The 24,949-nt window shown below is 31.7% G+C and overlaps 1 protein-coding gene across 5 annotated transcripts in view; it reads right to left on the bottom strand.

Moving 5' to 3' along the window:
- The window catches only part of LOC106637471 (PRL-1 phosphatase), a 410,453-nt gene that overhangs the window by 257,617 nt on the left and 127,887 nt on the right, over positions 1-24,949 (bottom strand). For all 5 annotated transcript variants that reach the window (XM_089591085.1, XM_089591084.1, XM_089591087.1 and 2 more), the window contains one exon: positions 22,990-23,335. The gene's annotated coding sequence lies outside the window, so the exon portion shown is untranslated. The remainder of the gene's footprint in view (positions 1-22,989; positions 23,336-24,949) is intronic.

Raw genomic sequence — 24,949 nt, 5'->3', positions numbered from 1 at the left:
AGAGAGTGTGTAGTACTCATACTGTGCTTTTAAGGTTATTGTTGGGCAGAAACACAAAAAATATATCCTACATATTTGTAAGAATTTTGCAAGTGTGCTATAATTTTTCCAAAAAATTTTCAACTTAATTTTATACAGAAATATTTAAAATACTGAAATTTGAGGTTATGTTTTTACACAACTTGGAACCTTTTTATTGTGTGCCACGATGATATTTTTTTCTTCAGGAAACCTGTGAAATTTGTTATTTTTTCTATATCTTGCTCCCTTTTAAAGAAAAAGCATATTTTTAATACTTGAAGGTTATGTGCACGCATGACCATGAAAAATCATTTCTGCATTATTGTTATACTGTACTAAACGTAATATGATTTTTCTCATAATTTTCCCTCTTTATTTCATAAAGGTTCATCGAAAACATAAAAAATTAAGGTTATATTTTTACATAACTTAACGCCTCTAATCATGTGCATCACAATATTCTTATTCTCCTTAGAAAACCTGTAAAACTTATTTTTTTTTGCTCTATCTTTATTCCTTTTGAAGATACGGCATATTTTTTAATATTTAGAGGTCATACTATATTATAATAAACCTGTTTAATCAATACTGGCTATCTACATCGATCTGCCATTCATGCAAAAATTATTTGTTAATGTACTTCATTAAAATAATAATATTAACAAGTATATATAGTATTCATATTAACTACTATATTCTTTTCGTCATGAGACGCAAAAGAGAGGTTTTATATTCCAGTTATCGCCACATGATGCTTTTTCACTTTGTAGAATGGCGCTAAATTTTCGCGGTTGTTATTCGAACACTTAAAATGGTAAAAGTTTTAGTTTTAACTTTAGCCACTTTATTTACTTTTGTAAGGACTCTTCGGCGCTAGTAGTCACGTCTAATGACAAACATAATCCGCGCAGGCAAACATGCACACAGTTAAACACTTATACAGTAAAAGTAAAAAGTACACACCCACACACACATATCATACACGCACACTTTCATGGTTGCATTCATGATTATGTTTCTGTAAACAAGTTGCACACACATACATACGTGCACGTATACACTATGCGTTGTATACAAGGACACTGCATACAGTAAGACACTACAGCACGGCATCATGGCAATAGGAATATGCATTACACTACATGCTGACTATATATATACATATATATATGTATGTATCGGAACCCGAAAGCGAACGATGAAACTCGAGCGCCACTAAGCTGCAGTATACATACATGTATGTGTGTATGTGTGTGTATTCGTGCGTGCGTGCGTGCGTGCGTGCCAGCGTGCGTGCGTTTTTACCGTTTTGGTTTTCAACTGAAGCGCGCCTAAAGAAGTTCTTACTTCAAAAATCTTGTATCATTTAAGAGAAGGGGAAAAAAGGGCCAAGGAGGGGCTTCGTCATGGTGAGGGTAGGAAAAACAAATAATTAAAATTTCATCATTGCGATAAGAAAAATTGACAGGAGTGAGGGAAGCTATCTTAAATTTAATTGAAATAATTTAACAGCAAAATAACATAAATTTTTCCTTATTTGGGAGACGGTCCAAAGGGTAAAGAAGAAGCACTATTTAATTTCTGTTGGGCTATTTTTACAGAAAAATAAGGTGAATTTTGCCTTCTTTTGAGGGGGAGGGGGATTAAGGAGGGTGAACAGCGCATTTTTAATATCTATATGATGGAAGAATATGTATTTTTTATGCAAAGGTGACTTATAAGAAAAATTATGTAAATGGTTGCATAATCCCACTCCTTTATATATATGTTAGGAGCATGTAGAGATTGCATGTGTCACTTTCTCTAAACATGTACATACCGTGAGGCCGAAGCCCTGCACGCTCCAAGGGCTGACCTTCCGGAAAACCAAGATAATTTATATTTTTAGTTTTTATTACCAACTAGTTACTTCAGAAGTCACTTAATTACTTATTTTAATGTTATTCTATGTACATTTAAAAATGGATCCATTACTCAATATGTATAATGTGTTAAAATGATTATTTTGGTTTTCTCCAGTGTATACTGTTTTTCAATTTTGTTTAAGATTAATTAAGTGTTTAAAAATGACATACCTTAATTTCTGACCTTGAGTTAATCATAATCATTTTTAGTTAACACGTTTGAATTGGACATGCTTCTGCTACTAAATTATTTTGATTTTATCTTGATAATTCTCCACGAATTCTCGACTTCAACAATATTGATATAAATTTTTTAATAAAAATATACAAAATGCCTAATCATTGTTCAACAGCTTTAATTATAATTTATTTTTATCAAACTCATATAGTAATCACAATTTTCTATAAAAAGAATTTGTTATACTGATTGATATTCAAACTAAAAAAATATTCAAGCTTCTAAGATATCAATCACAACGTACTTCACAGAATTCTAATTTTGTAACAGAAATATCAGCATCCACTTACTTATGTTACCTATGACTTTTATCAACCACAGAAATCATTAATAGGTTTTATTACTACGTGAATTTGTTTTCTGCACACTTCTGTCAATAATTATAATTACACTCCATATCTAGTTTAATTGTCCAAATATCTTGTTATAACCTTTAATTTCGCATATATTTTTTTATACAACTAAAGTAATCTGAATCTTTTGAATTACTTTAAATAATAGACTATTACTAGATTATTACGAATTCTTATTAAAAGAATTGTTATTTATTCCTACGATCAAAAGACGAACTACTTATTAATTAATTTAAGGGTTAATAAATATTATTCAATTTGTTTGTTCTTTAAACTTTTTCACTTACCTTTGCCCTCCAATTCTTTTAACTCTTTACGTAATTATTTGTCTTTTAGTTGTTTATTTTAAACATGTATTTTCTATGTCTAAAGGAAATGAAAATCATTATGAAACATAAATAAAAAAAATTTCATTCACATCCATTTATGGTATGTGACCTTATAGGAACCGAAACCTCCTCTCTTCGATTCGTGCTGATTAGTGGGTGGAATTTTCGCGACCGGGAAATTTTTATCTTCGTGCTCCCTATTTAAATTTTGGCGTTGAGAGTTTGCGTTGACGCGTTTATCGTCTGCATCGACGTCCGAAAGTACATTTAATAACGTTTTCACATTAGCTTCCCGATCATACATTATTGCTTGACGCGTAGCGCTATCAAAATGACTCGCTATGGACAATAGAAATTGTTTGTCATCAGAAAACAGACCAATATCTTTTGCGAAACTAAAAATCTGAGTAGCGTACTCTACGCGAGTTAATTTTTGATTAGTGTTATATTTATCGAATTCGATTTTACGTTTTATAACCCTTTGTATATTTGCGTCCCAATAACGCTCTTTAAATTTTTCAACAAATTGAGCGTAGCTCTTTAATTCTGATTCGCACAAATACCACCATTCTTTAGCGGCATCCTCAAAACATCCGGCTATGACATACTGGAGGTCGTTATTATCGGGATTAACATAATGAAGATAATTTTCAAGTTCAGAGAGAAATTTTATAGGGCGCTCTTTATCAGAAGCGCGGAACTTTGGCAATGGAAGTATAATCCTTGGTATCGTGGTTACCACCGTAGAAGATCGTTGAATATTTTTCTTTAAATCATTTGTAACGCTTTCCAATTGGTTTTTCAATCGACCACATTCCCCATCCATCTTTTGATGGAGACTATCCCGCAATGCCCTTAAATTATCGCTTAAAAGCATTTCATTATCATATCTTTGAACATTGTCAGCTACATCCTCAACTTTGGAATTCGTGTCTTTCAACGCTTTATTGATATTATTGCATCGTGTCATAATCTCGCTTTGTTTTTCAAGGTACTTCAAGACTTTTTCCTTTTCTTGTGCGTGTTGATGCGTGAGAGTCTTTATAGTTTATAGCAACCCGTCAACCGTTTCTTGGAAATCGTCACACGAAGCTTCGACTTTATTGTTATTGTTTGCGATCTATAATGTCTCGAGCCGTCCTTTCAAAAGTTCGTTTTCTTCAAAAAGTGTTTTCATATCCGACACTACGTTTTTCTGAAAGTCATCGAGGGTACGTGTTTCAGGACTACCGTCCTCAAAATTTTCGTTAATCGTGCCCATGTAAACACCAGTGCGACGTCGTCGCAACATTTTGTACGCATAAAGTACAAACAAAAAAAATCTTTAAGTATATTTATATTTTATTTAAAAAAAATCTTTTTTTTTTTTTTTTTTTTTACAGCGTGCTTCCGTCGCGTTTCAGGCCCCACGTCGAGCGCCAAAATTTACCGTATGTAACATTCGATATCTTACCTTTGAACGCACACACTGGAATTATTAAACAAGGAGGGGCATGAAAGGACAACGCCGAGGAATGGTGAAGGTCGCTGGTCACTATTAACTCGATTTAACAGATCAAGCGAACCCAGAAGGGTGAAGGAATAACCCAAATAATTATGAATCGAAATTGGGGATAGAAAAAGACCATTGAGTCTTACGTTTAGTTTATATATTATCATTAAACTCGTTTTCTAAAGACCATAACAGTGATCTAAATTGAACGTCGGTTATACAAAATTACTCCGGTCTACCAATAAGGAAGCTAATAGATTATAATTATGACAAACAATTTACTTATGAAACATTTGCGTTCCAAGTATTTCCGAAGATTATGAAATAGTTAATAATGATATTAATCAACGCATGAATTAAAAGGAAGAAAGAGATTTATACAAAGTGTTGTAAGGCGCGCAGCAAATGACTGCTAACAAAAACTCGATTGAAAAGAGAGGCCCCGTAGCCTTCCAAGCAAGGAAGTCAAAGTTAGAGTACCAGATCTCTCTTCTAGCTGCAACATGAAACCTCGGTTTTAGGACGGCATATGAATCTTCGCTGTCCTTGTTTATGATACCGATGTACCAGAGAAAGAGACAGGTAGTCGCTTCAAGTCATATATTGTAATTCTCCCGTGTAGTGCTAGCGTTAGGCTCGGTGACTGCGACGCGGGCGACGGTACGGGATGTGCTGCGTAGCAAGCTCCCAGAAAATTACCTACTTGATGCGCGAGTGCGCTTGATATTTATGAGTGCCTAATTTTAAACTTACATCGTAACAAACAAACAAAAAATGTATCCATTTTTATGTAGTTATATGACCGATGGTCACTCCACAGATTTAGTAAAATCAAAATACAAAAAATGAGATAAATCTGCTGGCACTTATATATTTTGGTTTCTATTTCCTTTTATTCGTAACAGCGACATGTCACCTAAAATAGAAAAATTTAAGCAAGACTTTAAAAAATGTCTGAATAGTGCAACACCTAATTATATTCCAAATATAACACTCATAGTACTTTGAATAAAATTACAATTAATTTTTAGTGACATTTTTTTATTTACTGTGTATGAAAATTTCTTTAATTAAATTTTTATTGAATGCATCGGGATAATTTTTAATAAAATATCAGGATCTGATAAAGTTACAGGAAAGGAAGATACATGCTAGCAGATCGTTATAATTACACGTTTTCCGAACGAAAACTGTCTTATGTTGCATAAATATGTTTTCTATGTAACATATTTTTATGAATCGTATAGAAAGATGAAGCTTCACTAGTGTGTAAATACTAGTAGGTATAAAAAATATATTTACACAGAAAATATGTTTGCGCGATATGATCAAGTTCTGGCTTGTAACACTTAATAGATAAAAATTGTTTGCATTTACACTTTATTTTTATAACTTTTTTGAAATCCTGATATTTCTCACGTAATAAACATAAGAAGTATTTTTTAATCTTCCTTACTTGAAATATAATGATATCCTATCGCAACAGATCGATTGTCATATGACTGAAGCCTTTTTATTAGTTCTACGATGAGACGAGAATCACAAAGAGCAGATGAATTTGAAGATAAGTTTTAAATACATCATTTAAAAAGCCAATATAACTGTATTGTTTTGTTGCGTATTAAAATTAAATTAAAAAATAGAAAAATAATCGTAAATATAAATCAATTCGGATGACACAATAATTAAAGTACGCGAAGCGCGTTTCACGTGACTATTAACATTTAACGATCCGTTGTCCTTTGGCATTCTTCCACATTTAATGACATCCCTCGTATGAAATATTTGGTACCCTTTCATAAAATTTCTATTTTATGGAGATTGAAAAAATGTTTTTAATCAAAACTTTTTCTTGAAGCTTTATATACGCGTTTCTAATCATGTGACCTTTAAAAAACAATACTATTATAAATTTATCATACTTTGCTTGGAATGTGAATAATTACTAAAATTTCTAACAAACGTGTAATAATTTAACAGATCGATAAATATTCATAAAATTTCTTGACTAGTTTTATAAGGAAACTCATAATAGTGAGCCTCCTTTATAGAGCGATACTTCTAAGGTTTGGATTACTGCATATCTAAGTGATATTTTAATTCATGCAAGTACTAGTATTATTTTACGCAAAATCATATAAAAAACTTAATTAATTAGGATGTTTTGATTAAGTTTACCAATATCATGGAAGAACTACTAATTCCATTAATCACCAGGTGAAAATAGAATTGCAGTAAATTAAAATAAAACCGTTCCTATAAGACCCAATGCTTTGATGCTGAAAAATTTAGTACCAAACTCCAGCAGTAACGCTCCCACCTAAGATGTGCTCGTAGTCAATATAGTGCTACTTGTTAAGCAATAGGAATTAAAAACATATAATGAATCTAACATGAGCATAATATACTTAAGCGTTAACTTTCATTAACAAACTTCATGACTCAATATATTAGTAATATGAATTTAATCGGTAGGTTATAAGCTTCTATAGCTTCTTCAAAGCCTTTGCCCACCTTAAATGTATATTTATTATCGTATGACTCGGTTTAACAGCCTACCTTGCGCACGGATTTCTTAGAATTTCAACGGCCTTAGCCTTGTTTACTACTTGACCGAAATATGAATCTCCGTTGGCGTATGTCCGCAGCAGGCGAGAAGTTTGAATTTGGTGTGTTTACGCTATTTTATTACAATGTAAAGTTTAATGAACGAATGATATGGGTGTTATATCAAACACGGAGCATGAGTAATAGTATATATAATTTATATATTTAATAACACTCTAAGATATAATAAGGACGGGATCAGGACACGGTAAAAATGCTCTTGATGTCAGCAACGCTAGTGCTTTTAGGCGAATTATTTCGGAAAGGATTTTGATTGTTCAAGAAAGGTGTAGTTATCTTATGTTTTTCGAGTCAATTCCTGTTCACGAAGACTAGTTACTGTTTCTATTCTTATTGCGTTGATTATTCAAAGGTGATTGTTTTAATCACAAGATAATGACCTAGATGATTTTTGCAAAAAAAATTAGAAAAATGTATACAGCAAATGGATGGAAAAACGAAATTCACGGTAGGAGCCCAAAAGTCATCTCTACTATATTCATACATATATATCTTCCTACATTATATAGTTAACTCAGTGGGGCATTCCACACAAACCCCCCACCACCCCCCCACAAAATAAGGTAAAAATCCGTTATTTTCTTGCTTATTTTGACATATCGTAGTTTTTCTCGAAACCCCCCACAGCCCCCCCCCGGCCCTCACAGCCACCCCACAAAATATTATATGAATAGTATAGAAGTATGATATAAGTCTTTATTCAAGCCAGGGGGTTCAACCACGTATGGCTTCATGGGATAATAGCTATGTATGTTTTAATATTTAATCAGATAGTTACAGATTACTGCACAATAATATAATCAGTTAAACTTAAATACACTCAATTGTATTTCGATTTACTGCATCCCTTGGTTTCTTTGTAAGCACAAAGTTTTTGGTGGGCTGACTTTTTTTGTTAGCATTTTGTAACGTTGTATTTTGCTAGCCCTATCAATGTGTTAAAGTCTATTACCACATTCCTACCAAATCACATGGAAATATTAAATAGTATTTTTTCTCAAAACATCCCACATTCCCCTACCTACCCCCTATGGCCCTCCCACTGACTCCCACGAACTTTTTCATGGCCCCCACCGCCTCCCCACACCACTTTTTTGAAAGCTGACCGTAATCATACCGTCTGTACCTATCTTTGGACAAAACTGTCTTATTACCATGATTTATTTCATCGTCAAGAAGAAATTTAAAGTCATAAATTGATTCATAGGGGGTTGTGGCGCAAAACATCTTTGTTTATACAACTAAGTACGTTTAAAAACCAATTTATATAAAGTTAACAATATTTTAAAACCAAATAATATACACACATATATTGGTGCGCATAATTATTATATCATCATCACTTATGTAGTCCTTTATTACACAATTCTTTTTTTTTACGTACATAAACTTAAGTTAAATTTAGAGTATCATTAATATAAACAATGAAAGTTTCGCATTACTTTATGAGTCATCTTATAAAGCCTGATAAAACCACGAAGACTTACGTCCATTTCTATTTTGATTTAAATTAATGCTGAACTTGGTACAATAGATAAACACGATATACTAAATTCATTACATTCATGATATATATTATTAATAAATAAATTTTACCTATACATAAGGAATTAATAATTAAATCATGTTATAAATATTAGATACATTATTATATTCAAAAATTTCTTTTCAAACTATATTTTCAAACTTTTAACTGTTTTCTCTATCGACTTGAACAAAAATTCTATTTTTATTTTTGCATCTTGATAAAGCCACGTATAATTGACCATGAGAAAATAAAGGTTTTGTTAAGTATAATCCCACATTATCAAAATTTTGACCTTGAGACTTATTTATAGTCATAGCAAATGCTACAACTAATTGGAATTGTTTTCTATATAAAATAAAAGGTAATGATAAAGTATTTCTAGTATTTAATGTAACTCTTAGAATGAAAACATTATTACCAATTTTTTCTCCCGTTACTATTTTGCCTTCTACGTTATACTTCAGTAATTTAGTAATTCGCAATCGTGTACCGTTACATAATCCGTCTAATATACTCAAATTTTGAATTAACATTACTATTGTACCTATTTTCAATTCAAGTTCATGAGGTGGCAAGCCTTTACGAATGTTGTTTAACATTTCTACGGGAAAATTTACATGAATATTATCATCTGATTTATCAACACCTTTGTATGTTGCAGTATCGATGCTGTAATAAGTTTTAGTTTTTCCATGTAATTTACTTGAAATCTTATTGTTTAAAAAAAAAGTATATTCATTATGTGAAGTTAGTATGACGTTATTGTCATAACAGTTGCTGTAATTAACAAATATGTTGGCACAGACATCATCTGTTATTCAGGATTTAGGAATGTTAAATGTTTTTATGTCCCCTTCTTCAATTCTTAACAATAATTTTAAAAATTCGTTATTACTAGAACGGATATTATTTTGTTATCATAAAATTTTGAAGAAGTTTCATAAAAATGATGATCTAATAGTTTCTTCTATTATTATAGTTCTATTACCGTTTTTTATAACTAGAAGGATTTGTCGAAAAACTCCTCCTAATACTATTAATTTATCACCAAAGCAAAGTTTTGTATTACACAAGTCGTTCTATCAACGATTTCTTTAGCTTTTTTTGGAATCATAGAAGCCTCGTCCCATATTATTAAATCAACTTTCCTTAATTTTTTTTTTTTAGTTTTAAATTCTAAAAATACACTTTAAATATTATCTAAGTCTAGAGGTAAACAAAAAGTTCTATGACTGGTCATACTTTCTGGTAGTAATACAGATGCAATTTCTGTCCAAGCCATGGACAAAATATTTTTACCTCTAGAAATAAAGTAATAAATGAGTGTCTTATATTAGTAGGTTTTTCCGGATCCACCAGGACCATCTATGAAATATACTTTTTCATCTCGTTCACAAATATTTTTCAAAATTTTTCTTTCATCTTCATTTGACTGTGTGTACATAACATCTGACATTTTTTTACAGAAAGATATTTCCTCAATATTGCAATTATTTATATAGTTGCTAATGGTTGGTGTCGGTAAACTAAAAGACTGACATGATTTACCTGCCGATACTAAAATTTGATTAATATGTAGAAGAGCACAATTATTATTATCATTACCGAAGTCTTCCGTAAAATATTTTCTGTATTTATTTCATATTTTATATCCTTGAATGTTTTCTGAAATCAAAAACCAAGCAAAAAATTGTCCTAACTGGTATAAAAACATAATTGTTATGGCTTCTTTAAAAATATTGTCGATTTTAGAATCATGTTCTATTAAACCCATTGCAATTGCAGTATCTCTGAAATTTTGATTTGGTATTCCATTATGTTTTTTAATGTCTTTAAACGATGTTGCCCCATGTAATTTATTTAAAATGAGCTTAAAAAAAAAGCGTTCACGATCTTTTGGAGATACTATGTTTAATCTACCTATAGCAATATTTTTCAGTGTAACTTTCCTTTTTTTCCAAATTTTAAGTTTATTGTCAAAAATGTAATGTTCTGGAATGTTAACATATTTTAGTGATTTTGCAAAATCATCTACTATATTTTATTTAAACCAAGTTGTAAGGGGTGTTTGATAATTTTTTATTACATTTTTGATATTATTGTCTTCAAATATGAGTTTTTGTTTATTTTCAAGATGACCAGCTAGATTTACAACTGTATGACTTCTACCACAAATTGGATATTCTTGAAGTCTCCAAGCTGCTTTCATTGGACTTACATATCTAGCATCTACATAACTACTAATTTTATCTACTATTTCTTCATTTAGTTTGTTTGATGTTCCTTCTTTAATGTATGTTTAATATCATTAATTAACATGAATAAAATATTGGAATTTATTAAAAAGTTTACGTTTTTTTTTATTTTAGATAATAACTTGAATGTTTCAAGATAACTTGATGTATCAGGAATCACAAATTTTCACTAAAAATTTGACGTGGTGATGTCAAATTTATCGTATTCCAATGTATATCATTTTCCAAAAATTACTTAACTGTGTAACTGAAAAAGTTAAAAATAAATAAGAATAAATACACAAAAATTGTAAAAATGTATTTCTTATAAAATATTCGGAAGTTGGGGGGTTGGCGCGCAGTGCGCGCAGGGGGGCGTCATCCCCACTAGTATATATATATATATATATATATATATATATATATATATATAGGTACCAAAAGCCAACATGAGACAGAAGCACTCAAAAATTAGAGTGAAATTAGTTGTTTATTAAATTTTGCCAATCTCAAAACATTACAAAAGGAGCTTATCTTTTACAATGATGGACCAAGCAAGTCTTGTGTAACATAAGTCCATTCGTTTGGTTTTGGTAGAGTTACAGAAGGAGGACAATGACTTATAGGGTACGATCTTACCACTCGCTATTGACACCTTGCTGGAACTGTCGCTATACGCTAATTCTCCTTGATGCTTCGCTTTGATTATTGAGCTGCCTATTCCACTTAAATCATTTGATGTCAAATATAATGTGTATAAGTAATTCTATATGTGTAAAATGGTTTTTTAATTATAGGTTTTGTAAAAGATTTTAATTCAGTACAATCGGAAAATTCCGTCACAACAGAGAATTATTTTCTTTAATATATCATTCTTGTAATGATTATATTATAAGACACAGTAAACGGCTGTACATTCATCTATTTTAAGCTTGTAGACCTGTTAAGCACTAACAATTATTTTTTAATTATTTAAAGAACTGCCACTGTAAAAGCACTATTTTCATATTTTTTTAAATAATAGCTACGAGGTCTTAGGTAACTACAACTTGATCTATCTTCAATATATTTTTGAAGTATACATGTATATTTGTAAAAAAAAATTTAATAATAAAAAACTGTCTCATCCTGAAGGAGTCTTATACAAAATGGCTACATAAAGCCGTGGCAAAATTTCAGATTTATACAAATTTAGGATTCATATTATGCAGAGGAATAAAAATGCAATGCCCATAGTATGCAGTATGAAAAAAATAAGAACAAATTCAGTCTTTTTTTTGTTATTTTGCCTTAAATTAGTTTTTGTCAAGAGACTACACCACCCTACACTAACCATTTAAATACTTAAATATTGACTTTTTAATACTTATTTTTGTTTATTATTTAACACCATCTAGGAGGCAAATAGATAGACTTTATAGATACGAACAATGAATAATTACTGCATTTATATTATTCAGAGTAAGATCATAAATCAGTTTAAATTAATTTAATTTCAGGTCATATGCTTGCTGCTCCAAGTTATTTTATAATTATGAGTAATAGACTATATAAATTATTTAGGTTTTTTATATGCCATTGTGTGAAATGATATGACAAATTATACTTCGATATGCAGTAATATACACCTTAAAAGTATCGCTCTACAAGACTCATGATTGTAAGTTTACTTACAGAATCAGTCAAGTAATTTCATAAATTTATTGTTCTGTAAGATTATTACATGTTTATTAGAACTTTTAGTAATTATTCACATTCCAAGCAGAGTATGGTAAATTTATAATAGTATTGTCTTTTAAACGTTAAAAAATTACAACAATACAACTATTCTGTATTTTCTATTATGCCAAAGGATAGAAAAATTAAATTTTTTTACTATTTATTATTCCGATTTTTTCTTTCAACTAATAACCGTATCAACATTTTTTTCATTTGAGATACCATAATAGCAAATAATTGAAGATCTTAGCTATATATGCATTGTACTAACTCTTAAAATGACAATGGAATTTTCAGAGTACAAACAAATCGAATAGTACTTATCTCCAGATAACTTTAATTACAATTTGTAATAATCTATTATTGAAAGTAATTCAAAAGATTCAGATAACTTTAATTGTATAAAAAAATATTTACAAAATTAATGGTTATTCCAAGATATTTGGCCAATTTAACTAGATATATGGTGTAATCAAATTATTGACAAAAGTGTACATGCAAACAATTTTTAACTAGGGTGAACGTACCATTTACCGTGCATCTGTAAATTTGCTTGATTTTATTAAGATGATTGTAGGTCAGTTTGATGCTAAATATTGGCTCAGTAAATTTTAAATTGTTGTTTAGGATCTTTAGAATGCTAATGATTTTTTTAGGCAGCTGGAGCTTATAAAAATTATGTTATAAAAAAAAAAGTGAAATCAAACTCGTATTCCTGATTCCGTACCGCTGTTCTTATTACCGCGCTCCATCTACCGTATGTGTCCCTAATACCATACTCAAATCACCGTCTGATGACAGATATAGTTACAACTTTCATTTTGTTGTCACCTTTGTTTTTGTTTAAAATTTTTGGTCAGCTACATCAATTACGATGAAAGTGTCTAAAGCAAAGAAAAATGAAAAATCCACGTCGAAAAAAAAACGAAGAATCAAATGTGCAATTCAAAAGTGGTCGAAAAAAAAAAACCAAAATGAATTATTCAAAAAAGAGTGTTGTGCAAGCGTAAGATGAGATCAAGAAAAGAGCAGGGACTGTAAACACAGTGTCAGCTAAGTATGGCATACCTTTGACTACTTTCAGAGACAAAATTAAGGGAAAGTATTCAGACAATAAGCCAGGAGCTTGTTCTGTTCTCACCAAACAACAAGAAGATGAGTTGGAAGACTGGATTTTTGATGCCGTTTAGAAAGGTTTTCCCATATCTAAGTTTGAATTAATTCAAACAGTGAATCTTGGCAACCTTAATCCATTCTTTGACAATATACATGGCAGGAAATGGTTTAACCTATTCATGAAAAGGCACCCAAAAATTGCCTTAAGGGTATCTGAGACAGTAACTCTCAGTAAGGCAAATGTAACAGAACGAAGTCTACGTAACTGGTACTCTTCTATACATAATTATTTTGTTTAAGAAAATCTTTTGGATATTGAAGATGATCGTATCTTTAATACAGATGAGACAGGTAAGAGTACAATCATACATTTTAACCATGCTGTCAGAGGTAAATTTTTGGAAATACACTCTTGATTTTATAATTAATTTTTAGGAGTTCCACTGAACCCTCATCCACTCACTGTACTAGCACCAAAAGGTTGTAAGAATGTCTATAAAGTAGAGGGCAATTATGAAAAAGAGAATCTAAGCGTACTGATAACAGCAAATGCTGCTGGTGAACTAGCTCCACCATTTATTCTTTTTAAAAGACAGTTATTACCACATGATGCCGCACAATTTGCACCAAGTGACTATACTTTTGGGTACAGTGATAATGGATACTTGACAGCTCAAATATTTTTTGAATGGGTAGCAAATGCTTTTGAACTATGGTTGACTAAAATGGGGAAAAAACGACCAGTTTTTATGTTCATTGATGGCCACAAGTCTCAAATGACTTTCGAACTTAGTTTATTTTGTTTGGATCATCAAATTATTCTGATTGCTCTGCATCCAAACACAACTAATGTAACCCAACCACTGGATGTTGCTTTTTTTTCGACCATTCAAGGTCACGTGGAGAAAAATCCATAAACAGTTCTGCTTGGAATTTTCAAGTGTTGGGATTAGCCAAACTCAATTTGCAACTGTTTTGAAGAAAACTCTTGATCAACTTGATGCAAAGTTAATTTTACACAATGGTTTTAGAAAATGTGGGCTTAAACCCTTCAATGTAGAAGCAGTTGATTTCTCAAGACTTATCCATCATATTGAGCAAAATCAAAGTAGTGAAGTACCCAGCACTGAAAAACCCAGCTCTGAAGCACTCAGCCCTGTAGCACCAAGTACTGCAGCACCCAGTACTGAAAATGTTGATGTTCACAGTACTGAAGAGCTCAGTACTTTAAAGCCTGAAGTACTTTTACTGGGCCTGCAAAACTACATTCCAAAAGATGTTTTAGATGCTTTTAGATTGAATGGTAGCCCTAATTGGAAAGGAGCAGAGAGTCACAAGAGTTTGTATAAAATATGGTTTAAATTATTTTGCTCCAATGGTCTTCCAACAAATTCAGAACAAGCAGAGGTGAATATCATGAAAATTAACAAAATCTAAATATAATTAAACAAAAATATTCATTACAAAAATTCTTTTAAAAATTTAAATAGTTATATACATTTCTTTAAGATTTTTATAATTACATACTATTTTTTTAAAAATTCAAACAGAATTACAACAATAAAGAAATGAGAATTTATTATGAGTTATTCTTAATTTTACTCATAGTTTTTGCTTAGTGATATTTTTTATTATTACAAAATTTTATTTTTTTTGTTATATCATAAGTACACTATTCAAAGTTTAATCAGTGCTTGTATACTGTTGAGTACTCGTATAACTTATTTGTATTTATTCAAAAGTTTTATCTATTCACCATGATCTCATTAAATTCCTATGATAAAGTTTCAATGTTTCTTAATATTTAAATTCGACAGATAAAAATGAGTAAAATAGTCAGTGACTTTATCATAGTAATCAACTCATTATATCAGGAAATATACGGTGATTGGAGCGCGGTATTAGGGACACATACGGTACATGGGGTGCGGTAATAAGAACAGCGGTACGGAATCAGGAACACGAGTTTGATTTCATTTTTTTTTTTATCATCATTTTTATAAGCTCCAGCTGCCTAAAAACAATCATTAGCATTCTAGAGATCCTAAACAACAATTTAAAATTTACTGAGCCAATATTTAGCATCAAACTGACCTACAATCATCTTAATGAAATGAAGAAAATTTACAGATGCACGGTAAATGGTACGTTTACCCCTATTAAGCGTTTTTCAAGCCAGAACTTGATCGTATTGCGCAAACATATTTTCTGTGTACACATATTTTCCATACCCACTAGTATTTACACACTTGTGAGGTTCTACCTTCCTGTACGATTCGCAAAAATATGTTGGCATAGGAAATATATTTATGCATCATAAGACAGTTCTGGTTCGAAATACGTGTAATTATAAGGAGCTGTTAGCATGTATCTTCCATTTCTGTAACTATATTAGATCTTGATATTTCTCCTGTGATAGCATAAGCGTATGAGTTTTTTTCTTACGTTTTAAATATCAAACACAAAATCGATGAAACCGACTGGTTTCCGCAGTCAAGGAAGGCACACAGAGACGAAAAGTCAAATGGGCCAAAGGATTTTATTAAAATACTAAAAAGTTAGACAATATTTTCAGCAACGTTTCGCACCAAGACTCAGATACACAGCGAGACTGAACTCTCACTAGTTTCCTCGTCTTTTTTTATAAAGCTAACTAATTGTTAAGGGCAGCGCTACTCATTATTCAAACAAAATACTCATTTGTTTTCCTTTTGTTTTTATACTAGCGAGAAAGAAGGTATCTTTGATTCACCCTCTCTCTCCCCTCGCCCCGCAAATGATCGTCCTTCCCTCGTGACAACGCCCCTCGATCACGTCCACGAGAGAAAAGCACCTCCTACTCCCCTCGTTCCTCTCACCCCATGCTTTTGGCATCAAAGCCGCGCTTTGAGCCGATACGCAGCCTTGAAGGTACCTCCTTTACCAACCGTCAAGCATACGAATACCGAAATAACTGTACCATTCACTATGTTGAGACGCCCCCACGAGAACAGGAGTATTATATATGAATTGTTAACGAGGAGACGAGCGTCTTACAATAATTATTTATTACAAAACTTTGTTGGGAGCAATTAATTATAAAACAAAATGGATTTTGTACTTAGTAACATAATTTGAAACAAATAAACTTGTTATTAACAATTTTTTATGTGCATTTAATACAAATTTAACGTAAAAAATTGTTATACAGAGTAAATGAAGAGAATTACGTGAATAAAATATCTGTGATTTACAAATTGAGTATTAATGGACGATTTCTTTTTATACCTTGTTTTCTATTTCTTAATTATTTTTAAATTCTACTTTAATAATTTTTTTTCTATTTTTGGATGTCATTAGTGCAACATAAAATTGTTTACAATCAAATGAAGAATTTTTAAAGTATTATCCTACAGAATTAAGACTTTGACCTTAAAGTTTATTGATAGTCTTACACGAAGCTTAATTTAATGAAAATTGTTTTCTATACAACATGAAAAGTAATGATAGTTAGGTGCCTGCACTTAATTAAGTTTGTGGAGTGAAAACCTAAATTTTTCGTTTTTCACTAGTAATAATTTTTGCTTCAATTTCATACTCAAATAACTTAGTTTCTTCCACTAGTGTATCATTGCAAAGACCTTCACTCATATTAAAATTTGATATTACTACGAGGGTAGAATTAATTTTGAGATATAGTTCATGTCACGGAAAATCTTCTTTAATTGATGCTATGGTAAATTATGCTTTCCCTTTTCGTATAATTTAAAAAATTTTTAGCTGAAAAAATATGTGTATTTGTTATCAGATGTTAATATAACATTATTGATAAAAGAACCATAAATTTTTTAAAATATTTTTAACATATATTACGTAGTTTACAGTTTTCTGGTATTCTAAAAGACCGAATTTTCGAAGTTATACTTCTATAGGCGCGTTCTGGACTACAGAGTAAATGAACGATTTCAGATTAGTAACCTTGAGAAAATGTGTAACGAAAGTGAATTTCTCATTGTATCTTTTCCCTCACCTCGTCCTACCAGTCCCCTGTGTGCCTCACTGTCCTGTCTCATCATGCTGCAGTGCTACAGCAGTGTAATCCCCTCTACACATCCCCGCACCATACCCAGCCCCTCTGTGCTGCGCTAGTCTCTTCTCCTCCACAGAATTTTGAATTTATTCTCTTTTCTATTGACCGATTCCGAAAAAATAGTTTCCGAATTGATTTTTAAACCCCTGACTTTTTGCGTACTAGTCGAAGCTTTTACCCACTCTGCCATAAGCGGTCCCTGTCGTGTGGGAGCACAGCCGATCCAACATGGATTGCCTGGTCCAAATTAAAAAGGGATTAGGGCAGAATGAACAAAAAAGGGGGGGGGCTCACGTAACAAGAAATCAATCAAAAAAATAGGTAAAATAAAAACAGAAATAAAATTTAAAAAACGAGGGGGGGGGGATAAAATTAAATAAAGAGAAATATAATAAAATTAAAAAAAAATAATAATAAAAAAATAAGTTGAGAATTTAAATATTGATAATGGGGGTTATGATGCGTTGATTACCTGAAATTGAACAGAGGTTAATAAATAAATAAAGAAAACCAATTTAATGGGAAAAAGCCAGCGGCATAAAAAACCCAGATTTATTAAGAAACGAAGACAAATACAAATTGATGAAATTGTTAACTAATGAGATATGAAAATGCGGAATTTTAAATGCGGACTGGTCTTGTGTGCGTAAATGCGGATGTGTATGATTGTACGGAAGGACCTACTGGTAACGACTTCCGGTGTGTGAATATGCGAGGAATTAATGAAGGCAGGAACAGGATTTCCTTGCGAACCGGCGGGCCCTGCTCGGTCGCACGAGTCAGCGCAAGGCTGGTGAAAGCGGACCGACGTCCGGAAATGCGGAATTGCCCCTTGCGACAATTCAGACGCAGCTGGCGCTGCGATCGATGGATCGGGCGAGGAGTTCACTATTCCGTCTCGAGAGGCGTACAGGACTAATGATGCGAACAAACTTATGCGAGAGGAGAGAGCGATAGCACGTTCATTGGGTTGGCGAGGATGTAGAATATGCCCTGGTGATAGTAGCAAAAATGGCGGACTACAGAAAAGTAGAGAGAGAGAGAGAGAGAGAGAAAGAGGGAGAGAGAGAGAGAGGGAATGTACAGCCACTGGGAAAGGATTGAATGAAAATGTGGAGCGTGTACGAGCAAGAAAGAATGAGAAAATGGATGAAATGAAACTAAGTATGTAGAATGTAAAGAAATGGGGAGATAGCAACAAGTAGAAAATAGCTTGAGAACAAAGGTGAAGATAGTACAAAGTTGAGAGAGATATAGATATATATAGAATAGGAAAGGGTTAGAGAGAGAATGTCAGACGTATAGGAGCAATAGATCAGCAGAGAAAAAGAGAGAGAGAAGTAGAGAAAGACGTGGAAGGGGGTTGAGTATGCGGAGATATGTAGAATGTTAGGAGAGAATGTGGGAAAGATACAGAGGGAGGTTAAATGATTAAACGTATAAGAGCGAGTATAATGAAAGGATGAGGTAACTTAGCGTTGGCGTGATCCTCTGGTGGTAAGCGTCTGGTACAGCCGTCGACTCCTGGTGTACGATGACCTGGAAGCGAGAAGGCAGCAAAATGCAGGCGTTGGTAGCAATGGAGATGCGTGCGGTTAGGCGTGCAAAAAGCAAATGGGCGAGAGAGCGCCGACAAGCATACGCGTAAGTCTCGACGCCCCACCCACTGCCACTCGTACATTGGCCAGCCGTGAGCCAACCAGCGATGAGCTTAAGCGGGCGCAGAGAAGACATGAGAGAAAAGGTGTATTTGAGTTGAATCGTATACAAACGCTCCGTTTGATTTCCGTCTCTCGACGGAACAGTGCCGATATAGTCAATTCGATTACTTCTTCTTATGGTATGATTCATTACTTACTATAAATTTTTATTTACTGTTTATTTATGAATTTGGCCTCATTATGAATGACAGTAGGTAACAAATAACTTATTTAGTAAACTAATTTTTTCAGTGAGACGTTTTTTTTTGAAAACTTAAAAACTAGTATGTTTTAGTACTTTTCTATGTAATAATGAACACTTATAAGTTATCATTAATTAGCTTCTTTTAAAATAAATAAATAATTGTTTATACAATTTTTTTACATTTTGTAAAATTTTTAGAAAATACAAAAAAATTTTTTTATACTGTATAAATACAATAATTCATTTTTCAATACGTTTCTTAGAACAAGTCTTCCTTTGAGATTGAAAGAAGGTAAGCTTAAAAATCAAAGAGGTGGGAGAGCGCAAATATGTGCAGCAACGCTGGGAATTATTTTTCTCATACGGACGTACTTATACACACGCTGTTACACATATTTGACCTCTTCTTTCTTGTGTTATAAAAAAAAAATATATAAATTATAGCTCTATTTAAAAATGAAACAGATTTATTAAACGGTTATCTTTCATACAAACAAAAATTAATAGGTTCATACAGATCTTATAAATGCAATTTTAACTGATTTTCCTGTAAGATTACATGTTAAACTGAAACATTTTAAAATAAAATAAGCAACAAAGGGCACTGTTAAGTGATCTGTAATTTTTTTGGGTATTTCTTATGCTATTTTAAATATACTTTTGATGTTTAAACAATATCTGTCAAAAAACTTGTGTGATGAGCGTCCTGAAGGGACATTTACTGGCATGTAACACTATCCTACTGAAGAAAGTTCTACCACAGTTCTCTTTGTCTTAATTTTTTAGATATTGAGTATTAGGTACATTTTAGGTATTAAGTATAAAGAAGTAATAAGTGTGTAAGCGTATGTAATTGATAAGAGCGTGACGTTATGGATGTAATTAGCGTAGGCAGTAAGAAGTTATTTTTAAATCATTGCCAGATACGATAAAACTACATAGTCTTAAACTGGCCAGTCTATAGATTGTTCATATTGTATTGTGCCATAATATATTTTTTATGGTTGTTCAGTAATTAAATATTAAAATATTTATTGAAACCACACCCAACTAACGTAGATATACTCATTCCAACGACAATTGCACCACCTTTGTTTACAATATCGTTTTATAGAAGGTATATTTTTATTTATAATTATATTATGTACTCTATAATTTCATAAAATTATAACTTTATTCTTGGGTACGCAAGCACCTACTGTCCACTGAATCCATCTCCAATACCTAACAGCAATGATAAACATTACTTATCAATTAAATCAATTTTTGTGATTTATATTTGAACACTTATTAGTCTCTTCGACAAAGAAAATTTTAGTTGAATTTCTTACAACAGGAAAAATCTTAAATGCAAAAGGTTCATTGCTGTTACACAAGTTTCTTCAAGTTCTGTCAATGATTTTTGGTACTTTTTTTAGATATTCTAGAGGCTACGTTCCAAATAATAACACTTTTTTCAGGCAATTTTTCTCATCTGATTAAAATTTTAAACATGCACGTTTAACAGAGCCTAAATCAAATGGCAGTCCAAAAGTTATGTGGCTTGTCATTCTTTTTGGTAGTAAAATAGAAGGATTGCCTGTCTAAGCTATGGATAAAATTCTTTTGTTTATTAAAATGAAATTGTAAATTAATATTTTAATTAAACAAGTTTTTTTAGAACCATGCGGACCATCAATAAAAAATGTATCAAATTTACTAATGTGTTAAAAAGTAAGCTTTTGATCTTTATTTAATAGTCAAGACATTGTATCAAATTCATTTTATAAACTATGTCACTATCTATGTTGATAGAATTTTTTTCTTTAGATTCTACTGGCTCTCGTAAACCAAAATCTGTGGAGGTAATGATAGTTAATCTGGTTAACAAGTGGGTAGCACATAATTTTAATCGAGAGATACTCAGCATCTTGAATGGGGCGAACTTGGATTTAGAAATTAAAAGCGAAACTTGTGTCTTATTGTTTGAGACGATATTCATATATAAGACACTTGCGCTCCTGAGTGGGCCTTATTTCAACGAAGGAGAGTGACTTTGTTAAGGCAGTTTAGGAGAAAAATTCAAAATGTAAGATTGTGGAAAAAAATGTATGTTATGTTTGAGTATACCGGGAGTGCACATGAATTTTTCAGATTTTTTACCAGGGGAGTTTTCGAGGTCAAAATTATTAAATATTACCAGTTTAATACGATTTCTTATGAGATAACAAGGTTGGATTGCTTTTTAATTCATATTATTATGTATGTGAAACAATGACAAAAAAACATATTTAGAGATATTTTAGTACAAAAGGAAGGTGCTCGACAAAAAAAATCAAATCTTGGCAAGAATTTTTCAAAGATATAATTAATAGCAATCGTACTGTTTTAAGTTTGTTGAGTGGAGGAGAAGGTGCGTGGTAAAAGGGGACATCTACTTAGGCTGGGGAGACTCCCCGTTTCTCGCCTCTCTGAATGATACTCCTTAACCTTCTCAAATCTCGGTATCTTACAGACAGTATTCTTACACAAAAGCTGCAATTTCATCTAAACTGGTAGTGTTTGATGAGATGCGAGCTTAAAAAATTTAAGCACAACCAAGCTTCAAAGATAACTCATCTTTTGCAACCCGAGGCGAGGCGAGGAAAGAGTGCGGAGGGATTAAACTCTGCAGCGCAGTTACTAGACTACATGCGACGAGGGAGGAGAGCAGAGAGATACAGCTCTGCAGTGCAACTACTAAGCAAGACAAGGGGGAGCCGAGAGGGACGAAGCTCTATAACGCACGACACTAACACAAATAAGTACTTCTAACATAATGACAACCTTGGTTAAGCACGTAGCGGGCCTCAGGTTAATACGTGTTAAATGTTGAATCCAAAGCAACTTCTGCAGGCATTTATCACGCTAATTGCCATTAAAAAAGGTGGCTTAATATATCTGAAACTTCTTAATGTTCTTAAACTCTACAACTTCTATGTGGATCTCCAAAAAAAAGTCAAAAAATTAAATGGTAAAACTGTTTTTTGCAATAAACGTTCAAGGTATTCCAGAGCGATAATAAATTCACTAGAATATAAAATGTTTGAAATTTTTTTCTGAACTGGAAAACTACTAAACTGCAAACTTAAAAATTATTCCAGTTCAAAATACATTTCCAGTATTTACCTGCCCTCTGTGTTCTAATCTTCTGTTTGTTTCTTAAAATTTTGATAAATACTTGTTCGTGTCAAAATATATGTTAGTCATCGACTTTTATTTTTGAATTGTTTTGCTATTCATGTACTTTTTGCACGTTGTAGGCTTTTATGATGTTCCATTAAGTTCTGTAATACTTATTTGTATCGAACTAAAACATTATTATTAGCTACATATATATCGAATTTCTTCGCTAATATACTACTTTATATCGAAGATTTTTAATAATACAACTGGTACATAAAAATAAAGTCTACGTGAAAAATATGTACTTACTTGTCCGACACTAACAGCATAAACACTTGGTCATCAAGTGATCACACTGTTGCAATTTACTCATACAAGTATGAAATAAACCGAATTCCGCTCACAGTTTATTTTTTAATGTAAATTGAATATCCTAAAATTGTGACTGCAATAAGAGGGAATTAGGTCCTATCAGTCAAGGGCCCCTGCCGTTTCTTCAATCAATATATCTTTAAATCTTTTTATCTTAAGCCTTTGTATCACAAATTATCTTTTTGTCTTCTTATTGCTTTCTTTCTCTTCACTTGTGTTGAGCCTGACAGTATTCAGCACTATCCAGCTGAAACTCCATGTATGTGATGGACTTACTAGGAAACTGTAATTATAAAGTCACATGTGTACTCACCATTTTCTTTCATGAGTATTATTTTAGTAACGTCTAAGCTTACAGTGCATCTACACTCCTATCGACCAGTTTTCTTACTACTTATAGTAAAAGAAATTTTACTTTTTATGAATTTTTTACTTATTTAGAACTAAAAAGATATTCTCGTACTGAAAAAACATAGGTCATGGTACTTGGCATTTAAAAAAATTTTATTTGAAAATTTAGTTTAAAACTATCATTTTGTCGTCACTGTCACGACATAGCCTACAAATCTCTACATGTTAAATCAGATTATTTTTAAACAATATTAACGACAATCATGAAAACACCTGGGTTCATTATAAGGTTTTTTAAGTATAGTTAAAATTTAAGACTATTTAATGCATTTTTTTTTGCAAATTTTTTCGTGGGCGATGTAAGCGCTTTCTACGTGCTTGTTTACTTAGTTTCTCTCCTGCCAAACTCAAGTTTGAAAGAAAGTTTACTAAACCAAAGCGCTGCCGTAAGTACCAATATTATTTTCATACTAGAATATTAACTTTTGAATACTCATTTTCGTCTATTTTATAATACTGCCTAGAGAGAAAATAAATGGATTTCACACATACAAACAATTTTTTTTCAATTTACAGAAAAATATAAGGTTTTTGGTGCGATGAGCTTTTTTGTTAATATAAGTAATAAACTATCAGAAAAAAATTTGTATATGGCTTTGCAAGATATAATAATTCATATTTAAATTGAAGATACACGTACTTATGTAATACAAACCGTAGAAATATCGCTCTATTTACGTGACTTAATATTGTAAGTCAACTTACAGAGCCAGTTATGTAAATTGATAAATATTCATTTTGCTGTTAGATATACATATATTTATTGCAGAGTTTTACAAATATATGTATTTCAAGCAGAGTATTGTAAAATTAAAATTGTTTGTTCTGTAGTAAGTTGAAAAATTCAAAACCAGTAAATGTAGCTGAAATAGATTTATTTAGAATCTGCTACTCAGTAGCTATCTACTAAAAATTTGATTGAGGGAGGGAAAACTCTTTAAATGGAGCATGTCATTAAATGTTAAAGAATTTTAAATGATAATTCATTGTTTTGCAATACATCATTATATCATTATATTATATTTACAAACAAGTAGATTCAAAGAATGCTCATTATACCATCATGGGAGAAATATCAGGGTCTAGAAAAGTTGCAAAAATATGAAGAATATGCGAACAATTCCTTGTTATCACTCGTTTTGTAAGCATTAGCTCTCTCATGTTGCACAAACACATTTCCTATATAAATATATTTCTAATCACCTAAATAGCATAAAATGACAAATGATTTTAGAATGCAATTTTTCTTAAGTACCCGTTTTTGCAAAGAACTTTGCCTATGCATGCATAAAAAAATAAAATATAATAAAATCATCAAAGATATGATGGAAGCAGCAACAACATTGTATACAAAAACAGCAATGCCGATAAAAGAAGTTATGAAAGTAGCGTTGAACCCTCTGCATTAGTTTAAGGATAGCCGTGAAGGGACTAGGAAAAAGGTTAAAAACCTCCTAGAACAAGCCGATGATAATCTGATGCAAAA

Source organism: Copidosoma floridanum, unplaced genomic scaffold (assembly GCF_036245765.1).
Source record: "Copidosoma floridanum isolate Cflo_tuat_1 unplaced genomic scaffold, Cflo_Japanese_pri ptg000013l, whole genome shotgun sequence".
Classification (NCBI taxonomy): Eukaryota; Metazoa; Arthropoda; class Insecta; order Hymenoptera; family Encyrtidae; genus Copidosoma; species Copidosoma floridanum.
This window is presented reverse-complemented; position numbering and strand designations above follow the sequence as displayed.